The sequence below is a fragment of the Macrobrachium nipponense genome, chromosome 2 (genome assembly GCF_015104395.2).
Source record: "Macrobrachium nipponense isolate FS-2020 chromosome 2, ASM1510439v2, whole genome shotgun sequence".
In the NCBI taxonomy this organism is placed as follows: Eukaryota; Metazoa; Arthropoda; class Malacostraca; order Decapoda; family Palaemonidae; genus Macrobrachium; species Macrobrachium nipponense.
In genome coordinates, this window is record NC_087201.1 from 98,941,163 (window position 1) to 98,957,156 (window position 15,994).

The 15,994-nt window shown below is 38.1% G+C and overlaps 1 protein-coding gene and 1 long non-coding RNA gene across 2 annotated transcripts in view; both read left to right on the forward strand.

Annotated features, from left to right (window-relative positions):
* LOC135220840 (uncharacterized) overlaps nucleotides 1-897 on the forward strand; it is a 5,938-nt gene extending 5,041 nt beyond the window's left edge. The window contains exon 3 of the long non-coding RNA XR_010315801.1: nucleotides 1-897. This exon is cut by the window's left edge and continues 494 nt beyond it. This is a non-coding gene — a long non-coding RNA (uncharacterized LOC135220840).
* A 4,430-nt stretch (nucleotides 898-5,327) lies between these two features.
* LOC135220839 (delta(24)-sterol reductase-like) overlaps nucleotides 5,328-15,994 on the forward strand; it is a 242,130-nt gene continuing 231,463 nt past the window's right edge. Inside the window, exons 1-2 of the mRNA XM_064258399.1 lie at nucleotides 5,328-5,466; nucleotides 10,678-10,880. The gene's annotated coding sequence lies outside the window, so the exon portion shown is untranslated. The remainder of the gene's footprint in view (nucleotides 5,467-10,677; nucleotides 10,881-15,994) is intronic.

A 15,994-nucleotide genomic window follows, 5' to 3' on the forward strand; every position in this document is an offset into this window, starting at 1 on the left:
TTTCGTATCATACCATACTTAAAAAATAATATAGTACCGTAATTTTGTACTGTTCTTGCAAGTGGAAAAATACCATACCGTACCGTAATTCCGTACCATTCTGTACCGTACTGCCACCCTTGACGACCTGTTAATAAGGTTCTAGGCCAGATGTTACAGCCGATAAATGCATCCAAATGGAGAAGCTACCAGCCCATCACAAGGCTAGACGGTTAAGGTACCACGCTAAATTTTAGCTACTTCATTACAAAAATACAAAATGCATATAATGAAATTGAAATAAGCAAAAGCAATTCATATTTGAACACACAAAATGGTCACATGCTTACATTGCCACATGAACTCTGCTTAAGCATGACAAAATCACTTAAGTTTACAAAACAGAACACTGAAACATTATCCCCGATACTTGGGCTTTCTGTAATCACCACAAATTCCTAGCTACAAATGGAGATGGCAAAGATTAAGCACAATTACTCACATGTTACTTGGTCACGTACAACACCCCACCCTGTTGGGTCACACTCATGTACAGTCTCACTGGACTGTTCCCTCAAGGTCTTTACAAATGGGATTCTAGAATTGAAAAGGAGGAGGACGAGCCACCGTGTAGGCTCCTTTTATAGCCGCTTGAGCTTGTGAATTATAATGCAATTAAAATCATTAAAAAGGCTTCAGTTCCCAAATCTACTCAGAAATTTATGTAGCACAATGAGTGAGTGTGTGCCACTTGGGACCCAAAGACAACAAAACAATAAGTCACACACACACAACATAAGAACCATTCTCCTCCTTGCTGCCAATTTGTACTATGGACTCTGAAAAGGTAGGTGGATGGGCGGGAATTGATCGCAGGAAAATCTGTGCGCAGGCTTTTTCCGCGACACTTACCATGTTTGCTACGATACCTATTTTTCATTTGTTTAAATAAGAATGGTGAAAATAATTGAGAATTAATTTGGCTTTCTCAAGCTTAGTTTTGTTTGTATCATTTTTTTCTATTTATCTCTTTTATAATGTTTTTTAATTTCTCTCCTCCCAAGAAAGGAGGGCAAACGCATGTCCTCCCTAAGGCTGCAGAGGATGGAGGACAAAGGGCTCAAAAGGAGGTCTAGCCACCCCATAACTTCCTGTGGTTGGGAGGGCCATGGGTTCTTCACTGGCCTAGATGAGACCAAAATACCTGATGATCGTGACAACTAGCCTAAGTCCAAAAGACAAGAAACAAAAAGCAGGCTAACTACCTGTGGTTGGGGGGCCATGAGTTGTTTGCTGGCCTAGATGGGTTCCAAATACCTGATGATCGTGACAACTAGCCTAAGCCCAAAGCACAACAACTAGTCTAGGCTCAAAGTAAAAGAAACAAAAAGCCGGCTAACTACCTGTGGTTGGGGGGGCCATGAGTTGTTTGCTAGCCTAGATGAAACCAAAATACCTGATGATCACAACAACTAGAGTAGGCCCAAAGGACAAGAAACAAAAAGCTGGCTAACTACCTGTGGTTGGGGGGAGGCCATTGGTTGTTTGCTAGCCTAGATGAGACCAAAATACCTGATGATTGTGACAAATAGCCTAGGCCCAAAGGATAAGAAATAAAAAGCTGACTAACTACCTATGGTTAGGGGGTCATGAGTTGTTTGCTAGGATGAGACCAAAATACCTGATGATCACAACAACTATCCTAGGCCCCAAGGACAAGAAACAAAAAGCTGGCTAACTACCTATGGCTGGGGGGCCATGAGTTGTTCGCTGGCCTAGATGAGACCAAAATACCTAATGATCATGACAACTAGCCTAGACCCAAAGGACAAGAAACAGAAAGCTGACTACCTAACTACCTGTTGTTGGCCATGGTATGTTTGCTGGCCTAGATGAGACCAAAATACTTGATGATCACGAAAACTAGTCTAAGCTCAAAGTAAAGGATAAAGTAAAAGAAGCAAAAAGCTGGCTAACTACCTGTGGTTGGAGGGGCCATGGGTTATTCGCTGGCCTAGACAAATTCCAAATACTTGATGTGTAATGTTCTTTTATTACATCTATATTTTATTGTTTTTGTTTGTTATACTAGTAATGTTTTGATGCTTCTTCTTATTTGAATTAGTTTTGTATTTGTGTTGTTGTTTCTTGCTTTGTATATCATTAACGTTAGAGTCTCAGGAGGCTTAGGAAGGTTTCTTGTTTCCTTAAAACATACTAATAAATAATACATTAATTTTACAAGTCAAGTAGGAAGAATACGAATCGAAGTTATGTGCCTTTCTGAATCTTCTTAACCCACAAGTGGTGTGGCTCTCCATCTTACTTTGCTAAGCCTCTTGGCTATCTTCTCCATCTTACTTTGCTAAGCCTCTTGGCTATCTTCTATCTTTTCAAGTTTGCTTTCTTGAAGGTTCTTCGAAGGAAAGTGTCCAGCTCACCAGTAGGTGGGCAATTTCTTCTGTTCTGCTTTGTAGTGGTAGTAATTGGCTGAAGACGATCTAACAATGTCCCTTGGGTGTGATTAATCCCTCCTTCGCAGGTATGACTACTGACTGAGTCACCGGAAGTCTTCAAGTTGTAGCAAGAGTTGAAAGGTCAGGTCACATGTGAGATGGGTAAGAAGGTTTTAATGGTTGTGCTAAGATTATTCCTGCACCAGTGTTTTGACTATAAATTCAGAACACTTCCTAATTGTTACTCTTGCTCTTTCGCTTTCATTGTCTCGTTTCTCTATTATTCATTTTTCTCTCTTTCTCTTTCTCTGTCTATTATGAGTCTATTAATGGTTCTCTCTCATTTCTTTTTCTCTTTTATATTTATGCTATTCCTAACTGATATTCTCCTAGCTATCATTACATCTCTCGGTCACCTAAAAAACATTGCCTTCAATGTTTAAACAAATGTAATAAAATGGATATAATAATAAATAATTAACTGGCAAAAAATTTAATAATGGACATAATAAAAATTGTTTCTCCAATTGTGGAGGAGAATATATAAGTTCATTAAAATATTCTTTAAAAAATAATCATATTAACATATTAAACATATCTCAATTCATAGGTATATTAAATGACCATTCAGAGCAATAAACGCATGAAAATATTAGCATGTAACAAATAATGTTAACATCAAATGTCAATTATGATTCATTTCTTCTTATTTCTGTGAGTATCCATTGTATTTTTGTAATAATCATTCCTCTTACTGTTATGATAAACAAAACAATAGTGACAGCGCCTCAGTGGTGTGGTCGGTAAGGTGTTGACGTGCCACCTCGTTAGCTGCGAGCTCGATTCCCGGGCATTCCATTGAGGGGTGAGAGATGTGTATTTCTGGTGACAGAAGTTCACTCTCGACGTGGTTCGGAAGTCATATATAGCCGTTGGTCCGTTGCTGAATAACCACTTGTTTCTTGCAACGTAGAAACACCAAACAAACAAAGAAAAACAGTAGTGACCAATATTACCACCAGATTTACTAATGAGAAAACTGGATATACTTTTTCCTTGGAAAAAAAAAATAATCAACATAGTTGAAGTTTTCAAGTTTCTTTAATTCTAACTGAGACAAATTAAACTCATCTGTTTCATATGTGTAATATTTATATGGCACATGTTTGTTGAATTTATATTCAGTAAAAAGTTGAGATTCATAGTATAATTGGTTTGCTATAACTAACTGACATGATGTTGTAAAGGATTTTACATTTTTACCCTTATTTCTGTACTAATGTTGTGAAATTTAATTTTGGCTACAACAGCATTTAGTGAAAATGTAAAAATTTCTTGAGATATTATCAGTGGTTCAAAAGTTTTATCATGATAGCTGGTCCTTTTCTTGGGTTCGGTTTAACACAATCTCTTGAATACAGGGATAAGCATTAGTATTTTTATGCAGGCTGTCTAAATTACATGTGTATTCTTTTTCTTTTAACATAATATACTCATTACATTGTTTATCAGTGAAGAATGACAATAGTAGAGCGTGTTCTCTTACGGCAAAATGCATGCTAATACCTTTTCTAATGATTACTTGATTGTTAATTAACATAGGATATGGGTATAAGGTGAATAAGGTATTTGTGATCCTTGTATTGAAAGGTATAACTAAAATAGTTTTATCATAAAGCACTTTGGCACTTATTAAATTGCAGTACATAAATATTTCTTCCATAAGTGGCTGACAATGTTTCTCCATGATGTATATTATTTGCAGACAGAGGATGTGCTGACGTTAGCGTCATAGATATAGAGATGGTGAGCATGAAACGTCTCTTTTTATAATAAACTATGACCCTTGTCCTGTTGCTTTGTGTTGGGGCTTCCTGTGTTGTTGTCTTGATGGTTTCCTGACACACTCACACACATATTGTGTGTGTGTGTATATCAATACTTTCATTCTTATCTATACTATAGTACCATCATTATCATTATTAAAACTATTATTAGTATTGTTATCATTATTATTTTTGTTATCATTATTATTAGCACTACTACTACTACTATTGCTAATAATGATATAATTTATAATAATATTAATACTTATAATAGTTGTAATAATGATGATAATATAGTATAGATAAAAATAAAAACTACTACTACTAGTATGATCATCATCATCATTTATATTTTCATTATTTCTGTTACCTAAACATATTAAGAAATATTTTACCAAATCAATCTACTAAGACAATTATGATGCGGCCGGTGGGGCCACCAATGCCCAATCACAGTGGGCCCTGAACCCTGGTGGATTATTACACCTCCTGTACCCGAGTAGTTCCGCCACTAGCTTTAAAGATGGTCAACGAGTTTTGGCGAACCACTGTTTCAGCGATTTTAATTAATAGAAACGGCGAGTAAGTTCCTGGTCTTTGTAGATTCCAAGGACTATGTTTTTTTCCTGAAAGGTTAACACTCCTTAAAACACCAAATTTCCATTCTCATTTCTTACACCCTGTGTTTACATGTGCGTATTGCATAACCTAAATCGGTTCTAAGTTATGTATAATAGGCTAAGTTATGGACGACCAATGAGCTAACTGTTGGTACAGTTTCGGGTGATGGGGATTAAAACAATAAAAATCATAATATTACTATATAAGTGGAATAAAATACTTTTAACATAAATTTAGTATTTCATGACAACTAGAAGTGATGCCACTTCAACGTCGTAAATGCGCTTATAAATTTAGTATTAATGTATTTATGAATGCATTCTATTTAAATACTATTGAATAAACGCTCTATATAAATACACTTATCCACACAATTTCACGACGAACACCTAGCAGACATAGCAGGATTAGGTAGGTAGTCATAAGAATCGCAAATGTCGAGAGACACCACTACCTAGCTAATAGAGGTACCTGAAATCAGCTGATGAGTGTAAACACTAAACTGTGTAAAAAGAAAAAAAAAAATACTACCTACTACCTAATTTGGCAAGAGACATGTTACTAGGATTGTCTTCCCTACGCCGGTATTTAGTAGCTAGTAGTACTTATATTCAATATTTAACGTTACACCGCATGTCAAGTTTCCAAATCATCATTCTCTAGGTACCTAAGATAGGATACTACTAGGCTACCTAGTAGTAGTAAATTAAAAGAATTTCTGTGCTGCGGCGTTTTCGTGGTTAGGTAGTAGCTAGGTACTACCTACTAGGCTAGCCTAGTAGTCTACTACCTAGCTAGCTAGCTACTAGTATTTTAGGTTCTTTCAGCTGCAATTGCTTAGGATAGGATTACTAGGCTATAGCCTAGGTATTCTACCTATAGTAGATTGACATCAATCGTGCATTTGATGTCTAGGCCAGTCCCTTGCGACGCTCCTGATTGGCTATTGATAAGCTAGGCTAATCACAGGGCTGGAAACTCTGAGTCTCGAGAGAGTTTACATAGGCAGGATGTAGCCTATGTTCCACCTCTCCCGAGGAATACTTTTGACAGACGTATCCCTCAGGAGAGAAGGAACATAGATCTTTCCCATGTAAACTCTCTAGGGACAGAGTTTCCAGCCCTTTGATTGGCATATTAACAGCCAATCAGGAGCATCATAAGGGACTGGCCAAGACATTAAATAGTACATGGCTGATGTGAATCTACTATAGTATTAGCCTCTGTTAAGTCGATAGCTTTAATAATTCTTTATTACAGTTAGTATGAAATTCCAACCCAAAAATGATTCTTCACTAGGCCTAGATTTTTGTGATCTGAATATACCTAGATCTATTGTTACTGTTTGCTGTATTGGAAATAACATGTTTCTAGAGTAGAGCATAATATCACTGGTAGATGTAAAGGAGACAACCGCACAAAGATATCAACTACCTATTATAGGTAATACTATATCCTAACACCTTCACTGAAGAAAATAGGAAAGGATGTAGCCTTTAGGTACCTGCGGTAAAATACTGAATGGTCGGCTTCTACCATAGCGTGACCACCTTCCTGATAATTGCAAATTATAGCCTTAATTTATCACTTGGGAAAAAAACTTACTTCGAAAGCAAAGTAGAGGTCTCGAGGTGTTGCTTCAACAGATGCTGGCTCTTGACTAATGTCTATCCTGGGTCTTGTTAAAGTACTCTTTTGGGAAGGTGGTCATGCTAAGGTAAAGGTACCATGTTAAGTTCCATCCCCTTGGGGATGAAAGTAAAAACAAAATAATTGTATTGATAGGTAAATGATATCTTGTCCTGTCTAGCTTGATACAGCTTACATATATAATTTGGTGATCAGACTTGCAGTAAAGATGTGTTCACACAGTCGAACAATGCCCGAGGGACAAACATTGTTACTAACTAACAATGTGAAGCAGAAAGGCTCGCTGATGATGTCAGAAGCAAGCACCAATAGGTGTGCTGGACACTGCCCATGTTTGCAGTATCGGAATTGTAAGCACTAGACAGGAACTATAATGTATATTATTAATCTCATGTCTATGTGCTCAATAGTAGGCCTGTTCTTCACAGTATGCATATAATTTTTATTACCTACATATTATGCATGTCACTTTATTACTTTCACATTATGCAAGTATTTTTTATTACCTGTCTTTAACTTGTCACAAACAAGTATTGCTGGCCTTTAAGTATTGATTATTAAGCATATCATAAATGGTTTGGCACATATCAGGAATGATTGCAGACAGACTCTGTTTGATATTCTTGTCCTGTATTGAAGGGAACTGCAGGAGCACCTGGTGGAAAGGTAGATCAACGTTGCCTCTAGACATACTTCAGGTTAAATGCGCTCTCTCATACAGGAGTCCTGCTTCATTATAGCTAAAAGGTTTTACCCTCTTCAATAAGTCGTAGAAGGTATTCGGGTCCATCTGCATATAGTTTGTGAAGTCTGATTCATAACCAATTTACAGTTCATGTAAAATGGTTGCATGGCTTCCCGTTTCACTTTGTTTCTGCAACCAGCCTTGCACCATTCCCCTTTTGTCACCTCCTTGCCCTTACAAAGTACAGCAATTATCATGCTGCATAGTGCAATTTTCTTGGTGTTGTTTTTTATTTTCTTGTGCACCATAGTAGTGATGTACCGCACTAGACGCTAGCAACAACCACCTGTTGCCCAATTCCACACTGACTTGAAATGCCTTTGTGTTGCTAGTGGACATCACCTTAGAACATTGTCTGCCGGTCTTTACCTTGTGAGCAGAGTTAAAACAGTGATATATAACCTCATCTGGTATCACTGTTTGTTCCCAGATCTACTTCCATCATTTTGATGCTTATAACGTCATCCTGCTTCACCTAGGATATGGTAACAATGTTTGTCTGTCAGACATTGTTCAGCTGTCTGGACGCACCTTTAGTCATTCCTGGTCATGTAACTTATTTAAGGATTTATTAATTAGGATAAATAAAAGGCAACAGGCAATGATTGATGGCACATAACATATTGTTATATAATCTGGGTCACATTCTGTGGTATTGTCAAGCGACATTATTATAATACTTCAAGAGCAGGATTATATTACTTAGTTAGTTCCAAAGATGAAGTAGCAACACATTGGATGATTCTAGTGTAATAATCATTTAAATCACTTTTGTTCATATGGGATTACAAACCATTGCCTTTCATATAGGAATATGCTTTCCTTGAGCACAAACTGGAAATAGTCACTGAATTTGGTAGCAAGGTAGGGAACTGGTGGTGAAGGGACAAGATTGGGGGAATATTCCTTTTTCATTTGTTGTCACCAAGCACTTTGTCAACACCTTTCATCTATTGAAGATGATGTGCTATGATTTCAAGTTAGAATGTCTGTTGGTACTAGTGAGGAAGCCTGGGTAACACTTGTTCTCTGATGGTGATAAACAGAGTACCTTGGCTGGTCTCTCCTTGAGGGGGACCCATCTTTGTCTATCCTGCTTGCCATCAATCATACCTGTTGACTTCTGCAAGTGTTCCAGGTATGCCATCATTATGGATTGAGTATCTGTAGAAAATAGGTATGGCCCTTGTTGAATATACTTGGAATTCCCTCTATTGCAGTGTTCTTTGATCTCTGAGCTTCAGTTAAGGAGTAAGTTTATCCTGTTTCTATGCTCCTACTGCTGTATCTTCACCTAGTGTTTTCCATGAGAGACACTCCAATATCTACCACAGCTGCAGCTCGGCTATAACAATACTTCATGCCCAGACCAGTGTCTCAGCACTTTAAGTGAGTAAGTTATGAATTTAGAAGGATAAGAAGCATAGGTGCTTTCTTCCACCTCCTCTTTGGCGAGTTTTTCCTCTTCCTCCCCCTCCTTGTCTTCCTCCTATAGGAAGAAGAAGTCTAAGAAGGCCCCTTTCAAGAAGTCCTGTAGGACTTCCAGTAAGTTCTCTTCCAAGTCTTGGGAAGCAGTAGCATTCAACCACTATTAACTAGGCTGGGGGTAGTTTCACTGAGAATGTTTGGTACCCTTTCCTGGCCTGCTCTGTCTTGGACATGAGGTCCCAATTTTATAAGGATTATTCTTCATTGCAAGCTTGAATGGTAATTTAAATTTGGCATAAGGTAGTGAAATGGAGGTAGACTGGTGAGTAGAAGGTCCCTCTAACCTTCAGTGTGAACTGGAGTGGTCTTTGAAGTAGGTAACAAAGTTGTTAACTGAAGAAGATGGGGTTGAGAGGGGGGGGGGATACTCTTACCGACCTTAATGTCACCACTCAGTTTTTCTTTTTCTGCTTAGAAGAGTAAATGTGATGTCCTCAATGTCTTCTCTTCTTTACTGTTGAATGACTGGATGAGTAGACCTGTCTTTATTTTGAGAATTTTGGATTGTTTTGATTGCCTTGTTCTTGTTTTTTGTTCAACAGTGTAGAAAAAACATGACCAACACTGCTGTAGGAGGCATGGGTGTCCTTGTGGATGTTTCATGTCTCTCAGAGTGGTAAACCTTTGCAGTGGTTTTACTGTAGGGACAAGATGTATTCACTCTCTTCCCTCTGCAAGGAGTGTGTTAGCTGGTCTTTCCCATGGTGGGAGAAGTTTAGGAAGAGGAGGATGAAGCATAAGAAATGTTTGCTGACTTCTTTGTGGGGGGAATATGCCTGTGAATCCTTCTGGTTCTTTTCTATCTCCTTCCATTCCTATCCCTTTGTTACTACTAGTGATACCTTTTCTTGAGTTGAGAAGTCTGGCAACTTCCTCTCCTCAGCTGCACTATCAGCAGCTGTCTCATTCCCCAGTTCATCTGATTTTCTTTCAGGCTACTAAGATGTCTTCTCTGGTGTACCTTCAAAAGATCTGGCTTCTGTATAACATCCCTGTAGTCTGTTTTTCACAGCATTCCTGGACAGCTGTCTCTAGCACCATCCTCTCCTGTTGTGCCTGCCATTGCTGCTGCTGTGTCTGTGGCTGCCCAAGCTTCCTTGACTACTGTGAAGGAGGGGAATCCTCTTGTTGCAGTATTCCTTCCAGTGGCTGATCCTTCAGTTGGTACTTTGTCTTTCCTTAGGGAATGCTCCTGAACTGAGGCAATTTGTCAGGTTGCCCTGGTCCCAGTTAGCTCACAGTGAATATCCTGATCTACTTGTCAGGGAGTTCCTCAGTGTTTAGCAGGTCGAACAAACCTCAGGGTCCTATCAATCTTGTATCTCAATATGTACCAGATTGTATGAGGTTACAGGAACCATTGCATCTCTGCTTGTGATCATGACTTGGGGCTTGGCATTTCTGGGTTTAGATTCAACTTGCAAGTCTGTTTTAGAAACCCTGCCCACTGTAGGAATGATTCTGTTACATAAAAGCAATGGTTTGCATTCCCATAGGAACAAACCACCAATTTTAAATGATTTACATTTTTCCTAATTGTACAAACCAGAGCCTTTTATCACATTCCTTACTCAGTCACTGCATGTAGTCTCTTATGCCGAAGAGAAAAGTGCTTGAACTCTCATGCTGAAGGAAAAAGTGCTTGATTATGGTAGATAAGTGACCTGGTCGCCCACTCACCTGCTCATCTTTCTTAACTGCCATGTTATAAAGTTTCAATGACCATCTCAGGTCACACTGATTAGTATTCCTACATAAAAGACTGATTTGCACTTGTAGGAAAAATACAAATTACTTAAAAATTGTCTAATTTCTTTTTATTTAGTTTTTCCACACTGAAAAAATGTGATCTCTCAACACATGTACGTTCTTTGTTAAATTGATGTATTTATGTACTACTTATTACATACAGATTGATGCTGAGCTTGTGACATTATGCCAACCACGAAAGGATAGTTGCAGCTTCAGCATTTTTTCATGCACACCCTTGGTACACAGGCTGAGGTGTTGGGAAAGGTTATTTAGTGATCCAAAGACGAAACCTGAGTGCAGATTATCAAAATAGTCCATGAAAGAAAATTTCATCTCTTCTAGTCCCAGTTATCTCAAAGAAAGGTATGATACTTTTAGGTCTGTTGAAAACTTAAGTTTGTAGAAAACAGAATGAAATTTGAAATTTAAAAAGTTTTCCAGAAAAAATTCATAATTTACATACAGCATTAGGTGCTGAAAAGATTATTATCAGTCTACCATTATTGTTGGTTTTCACATACATATTGAGGAGGAAGTCATTGGTTACAGATTCTTTTTTTTATTTCTCAAATCCAGTTGTGTGCAGTAATTGATATTTTACAGTAATAACAATTAGAGTACTGTAGTACATGCAGCCAAGATTAATAATGAGTATGTGACTCTTTTGGACATATTACATGCTTTCATCTTTTTGTAAAACCAGTATAGAAAGAAAAGATATGCTACTAAGATTATGTACAGGCATGCAGAAACTGCATAAGCATAAGTACGTATGTATAGTAATAACAAAATAAAAAGGTCAACCTTGGGTCCTACAGAAATAAATACCATTGCCTCTTATTAAAGAAATATCTTTCAGGGCAAGTTGAAGAGTCATGTAACTTGTTGATAAGTTAATTAACTGGTGGTTATGGTGAGTGAGGGGAGAATACCCCTCACTTACTTGCTGTCTCCAATCATTTCTTTGGCTGTTACCTAGTACAGACACCAAGCTTTGCTCTTTACTAGGGTATTTATTGAGCTTGAATACCTTTGTTGGTGTTAGGCACTTCATATCCCTTGTAAGTAATACGTATTCAAACCAGGTTTTCTATGCCTCTGTCTTGTAAGGGGTGTATTGGTTGGTCTCCCTCAGAACTAACCTTTGGATTCTAAGGGTTGGTTGGTTCTTGGAATGGGGTTCTTGGCATTCTATCCAGTTTGCTCATCAAGATAATGAGGGGGGGGGATAATTGTATGTATTTATATAATGCTTTTAGTTCCATCAAATGGGTTTGGCATAAACTTATAAGAGACTGTCCTTTTAAATATTTCTCTTATAGTTTCAGTTTCCTTATACATAGCATCAATAACATAGATGTTGTGTGTGACACTAGTTTTATTGACTATAAATTAGTCAATCTTCAATCAAGAGCCAGTGCCAAAGGGCAACAGGGGTTAGCTTGAGCTTGCCCAGACCACCATGGAATATGAGCAGAAGTGTCAGATACTGTACATGCCATTACAGAATCTTTTCCTGGATGAGGGCATGCTGTATGATGTCATTATGCTTAAAACGGAAGATTCTCCATAGAAGTTCAAACATAGAGGGTAACCGAACATATCATGTTTAGAAAGGCAAAAGAGAGAGTATTGAATCAGTACATTAGACCAGAAATATCCTTTGTTCATACACGAACAAACCTTCGGTCTTAACAATAGGATAGAATGTCGCCCCTTCTTCTTCGGGAGTTAATTTGATTCCCGAGAAGGGGGAGAAATTTTCATCAATCTCTTTTCTTCCAGAGTCGGAGGCGTCCAAAATGCCGGCGATTTGGAAGATGCTCTGGCTATGGGGTCCCCTGTCCTTGGAGGGGTTGCTAGCACATTTTATGGAGGCTCGCACACCCCCCCCCCCCTCCCCAGACTAGCCAGGCCATCCCCTCTCCTCCCGGCCTCGTCTTCCTGGGTAGCTGAGGTCGGCCATCTTGTATTGCTCCGCCAGTGGCTGTTGCTGCTTCTTCGAGTCGGAGAGTGATGCCAGTGATTGCTGGCGTTCCTGCCTCTTCGGAGGCTGCGCCAGTGGTTTCTGGCACTCCTGGCTCTTTGGAGGCAGTGCCAGTTGATTCTGGCACTCCGGCTCTATGGAAGCTGAGCCAGTGATTTCTGGTACTCCTGCCTCTCACTCCCGCCTCTCTGGAGGCTGTACCAGCGGTAAGTGGTGCTTCTTATTCTTTGGAGGAGAAGGTGCACCAGTGTCTGTTCCTCACACCCCTCCCCAGGCAGAACCAGATTTATCTGGTGTTCCTGAGACTGATAACCCTCTGAAAAGGAAGGCAGCCATAAACAATCGGTCTCCTTCCTGAAAAAAGGAGCAAGGCAGTAAGCTAAAAGCTCTTAAAAGAGGGTCCAATTTAACAGCCTCTAAAGGAAAGTAGAATTCATTCATTTTCTGCAGGGGAATTGTCAGGGATTAAGAGCTAAATGGGAAGAATTAAGGCTGTTCATATCAGAAGTGTCGCCTGAAGGCGTAGCTCTGTAGGAGACCATGATTGGTAATAATATGTTCCCCAGCCTGCGAGAGTACTATACACTACAGCCTATCACTCTACCTATAACTTAAATATTGGAAGCTATGGTGGTGTAGTTTTGTATGTTCGAAATGACACCCCACAAAATCTTCTTAGTATCTAATCAGCATTGCAAGTGATAGGTGTTCAGATCCATTTTCAAAGAAAATACACTGTACAGGTAGTGTTCAAGTTATGATAATTCGTCTTACGATAATCTGCTTTTACAATGGGGTTAGCAATTAGTACTGATACAACAATATTTTTAAAATGTTTTAAAATTTCGCTTGTAACGGGTGCAGGCAGCAGCATACAATCAGGGAGCGAGAGAGACCAAAATACAATAGCCTAACTTTATCCCATCTAGTTAATTAAGTTGAAAAACAGCAAAAGAGAATGATGAAGGTATTGTTTTAAAGTTATACCTGTTCCATAAATGTGTAGTACAGCCATGAACAACCGAACAAGAAACAATGTTTTCTTAAGTACAACCGAATAGGATAACAACATCCATTTGGTTTGTACTTCAACCATCATATGATAGTAAACAATTACCATAATTATGTCATAAATGATGTTATGTAGAATAGGACTGATTTATATTTATGTAACAACTTTGTTTGCTATAGATCAAAGATCAGCAAGGAAACATACTGTTAGATTTAAACCAAAATGTAGCTGAAGCTGAGAACACTTTTCTAGCTGCTAATTACTTTTATCGTGCACCGGCAACAAGGATAAAACTCCCATAAATTTATGTCATCAAACACAACCATAGATAAAATTGAGAGAGAATCATTTTAATAAAAACTTCAGGTCTTGAAAGAACACATTTTACTGTTGTTTTGACACTAATAAAAGATAAATAACGCAACGATAAAGCTCTTACTGTAATGAAATAAAGTGAAAATAGCGAACGGAACTGTAATTTTTTTTACACATTAAACATGCCCACAATGCAGTCTGGTAACGAAAAAAAATGATTTAGTTCACACAGAATGTATTAAGTTCATATTTAGACTTAAAAACACGTCATATAATGAAAAATTACCATGTCTCATATAAGTAGAGTATCTAGATATACTTTTGTGCTAACTAGAAGCAAGACAGTTTGTTCCGAATTGAGTTAAATATGGTGAAATCAACTTGTATTCACCATCAGCTGATTTCCAAACCAAAACATTGACCGCTTTGTTAGTATTTTATGATACAATAATATGAGAACATACATAGAATATTATTGGATACAGTAATGTACAGGCAGTCCCCGGAACATCATAAAAAATCCTAAGAAAACCTTACTTTTAATACTTTGGGTGCATTGAAAACTATGTAAACTGCATTCTTATTGCATTTTTCATCAAAAAAACCTTCAAATATTGATTATTTTACATTTTTGGTGTCATATTTCTTGTGCCAGATGAGCGTTGTATATTTCTTGTGCCAGATGAGTGTTGTAGGGGTTGTAAGCATTGAAAACTATGTAAACTGCATTCTTATTGCATTTTTCATCAAAAAAACCTTCAAATATTGATTATTTTGCATTTTTGGTGTCATATTTCTTGTGCCAGATGAGTGTCGTAGGCGTCATAACCCTGGAACATGCATCGTAACCCTGGAAATAATTTATGATGAATATAATTGAAAAGCGCTTTAACCTCAGAACGTCGTAAGCCGAACCTGTCATAACCAAGTGACTGCCTGTTTAACTTTTTAAAAGATTCACGGGAAAGATGCATATTCATTGTTTTTATTTCATAAATAAGGGATTTGACGTAAGGAAAAATCTATTTCTGGGCGATTGGCTCGTGTCGCAGCGAAATATCCTTTAATCTATTATTTCTAGGGTAAATGTACTAACACATACAGAGATAAATAAAAATAAGAAAAAGGTCAGTATAACTGACTCGCTCACCCTCCAGGAGGGTGTCGGTATGAACACTAGGCGAGTGAGACCACTACCACGAGCCAAATGCCAATAGAAATCTCCCACTACAAAAACCCTCCAAGAGGGGAAGCCGACCCACGAGTGAGCAGCTCGTACTACTACTACTCCATCCCATGCTGCCGACTGCTGCGCCTCTGGTGGCCATCCTGAAGTTAGCAGACAATCTTGGGCGAAGGGATGGGTAGGGTGGGATTTCGCTGGCGACACGAGCCAATCGCCCAGAAATAGATTTTTCCTTACGTCAAAAAAAACCCTTTTCTGGGCTCAGCTCGTGTCGCTGCGCGAAATCGTACCAGAGAAATAGCACAAGATTGTAAACAAAAGTAATAAAATAAAATAAATCAGAATAGGTCTCAAATAAAAGATAAATAAAATATAAAGGGAATATAATTGCTAAAAAGATACATATACACAGTGAAATAAAATTAGAAATATGCTTAAAATTAACCCTTAAAATCTAATCATGTTTGTTAACATAAGGTAATTTACATATATACAGGTAAAATGACTTACATGTATCAAATGATATCTGTGTAACAGCATGTATCAAAAGTATAATAGCAATTAATATAAACAGATAAACAAAACAATCAACAATAATAATATATAAAGGAATGTATATGACTTAATATACAAAACCCGTAACCATTATAATACGATGTATCCCCTAGCATAAAAATAAGGGGGTAACATCCATGAGATCAATGTTTATAATCATCTGTGAGTGTCCCTAGCCAAACAATAAGGGGCACCCACTACACCATCATAAAAGCAGCTAAGACACAAGGTGAATGCAAATGAACAAGGCATGAATAGACGAACTGTTGGGTGAGGCAGGTAGAAAGGAGGACTGAATCTTCTACTACAAATTAGCTAGAGTCAGGGGAAACTATGTTACCCGCTGCTACTGCTGGGAATTTCAGAGCTTCCAAGGACCTTAAGGTAGTGACGTTTAGAACACTGTCGGCGATTTCCATCCG